The 1,861-nt window shown below is 43.7% G+C and overlaps 1 pseudogene; it reads right to left on the reverse strand.

Moving 5' to 3' along the window:
* Nucleotides 1–1,287: 1,287 nt before the first annotated feature.
* Nucleotides 1,288–1,416, reverse strand: LOC144589374 (U4 spliceosomal RNA; annotated as a pseudogene).
* Between the last annotated feature and the right edge of the window lie 445 nt (nucleotides 1,417–1,861).

Consider the following 1,861-nt stretch of genomic DNA (forward strand, 5'->3'; position numbering starts at 1 on the left):
CCTCTTTGCTTTCAAACATTTAAGTCACTGAGCCTCTACTAATTATCATAGATACATACGAACACTCCCCCAAGTCTAGGTAGGTGCATATTTTGTCTTGCAGGTCTGATCTTACAGGAGAATCAGTGACAGGTAATGATAGTGAGCCACAGCTTTGTCTTTTGGGCAGCGAGATACGCTGCCCAGATGACTTGGGGCACTGATTTTGGTCTCGCCAACAGAGCCCATGTTATTTGGAGTGGGGTTTTGTGGATTATCATGGAACCATCTGTTCAGAGTAGCTGCATTTGGAGGTACATCTGGGAGGTAATGATTTGGCTAAGGACAGTGGTAAAGCTTTGGTTTTGGACATCCTTCAGGACCTCAAGTGGTTGAGGGTGACGTATCACAGGATGAGCATATTATGGTCCACAATTATCCCTCGGATTGTTTGACACGAAGGTGGGTTAACAGAGAAGCTTGTAAAGCTGCTTCTGATGGTCTCAAAGCGGTGATCGGCCACCGGGAGATTCGTGTGGACAGGCTGGAATGCACCTCTCTGATAGAGGCTTGGAATTGGTTTTGGTAGACATCAGGAGCGGGGGCTGCTTTTGGAGCTCGAGAGGCTCGATGGCAGGCACAGGCCTTAAGCGTAGCTTGCCCCTTGCTGTGGAGGGTAGTGCGGCTAGAACAGGTTTCGGTGAGTCCCATCACAAACACAGGTAAGATATAGCTCATCTGATCTCCCAGCACTGCAGATCATGCAAGTACAGTGCTTGGGGGGGAAGATCCGCTGGGGCTGCTCCCAGACCAACAAGTCAACAAGAAGAAGGGAACTTGAGGTCCAAGTGTGGTCAAATTTGGGCCACCTGGGTTCTTGCTGTCTTCATGACTTGGGGCTCAGGACTCACCCATAGTTTGGTAGGGGTCCATTGAGACCCCTCTGCAGAACCTCAGAGAAACATATATCATAGACCTGAGAGTCTATCTGATGCACAGCAAGTAGGATGAGACAGATGACCAAGCTATCCTGGAGTAAGTCCGGTCAACTTTATGGCACTCTGTAAGGTTGACGAGAATTTTGCTCCACTTTATCAGTTGTGCAGATTTCTACAATAAAAGTTTCCTCATCATGTTGCAGATTCATGAAAGTAGTAGGTTGGATCCATTGACATTAATAGGGATTAAGAGAGTCTTGATTAACTTGCTCTATCAATTTTAATGGGTCTTTTCTAAGTAGGACTAAACTTTTATCAAACCCAGTAAGTAAAAAGTTAGCAACCTATTATTCAAATACAAAAAAAAATTTATTTATTTATTTATTTATTTATTGAATTTATATCCCGCCTATCTGGACTATAAGTCGACTCTAGGCGGCTACAATAATCGCGCCTCGGATTAACCTCATTGGCTACGATACTGCCACTGCGCAAAATCTTCTGTGAAACTTTTTCTCATGGATTTTGAAAGGGATTTTCCAAATGATTGGTAATATATTTGTTATTTACGTAACTATATGTAAAAAAACTATCTTGAAATTAACCATTGCTGGAACATCCATTCACCATGGTGGGTTAACTGCTTGATACACTGGCTTCTGTACTGCCCTGCCAAATGATAAAAGAGACTTTAACATCCAAAATCAAGAATATGTTGAACATTCTTTCTTCCAATGGTTTGAAATGTATTCTTTTGCATGTTTGGCATATTTTTTGCCAGTTGGGTTTGTTTGTTTGTTCAGTCGTTTAGTCGTGTACGACTCTTCGTGACCCCATGGACCAGAGCACGCCAGGGCCTCCTATCTTCCACCGCCTCCTGGAGTTGTGTCAAATTCATGTTGGTTGCTTCGATGACACTGTCCAACCATCTCATCTTCGGTCGT

Source organism: Pogona vitticeps, chromosome 4 (genome assembly GCF_051106095.1).
Source record: "Pogona vitticeps strain Pit_001003342236 chromosome 4, PviZW2.1, whole genome shotgun sequence".
Taxonomy (NCBI): domain Eukaryota; kingdom Metazoa; phylum Chordata; class Lepidosauria; order Squamata; family Agamidae; genus Pogona; species Pogona vitticeps.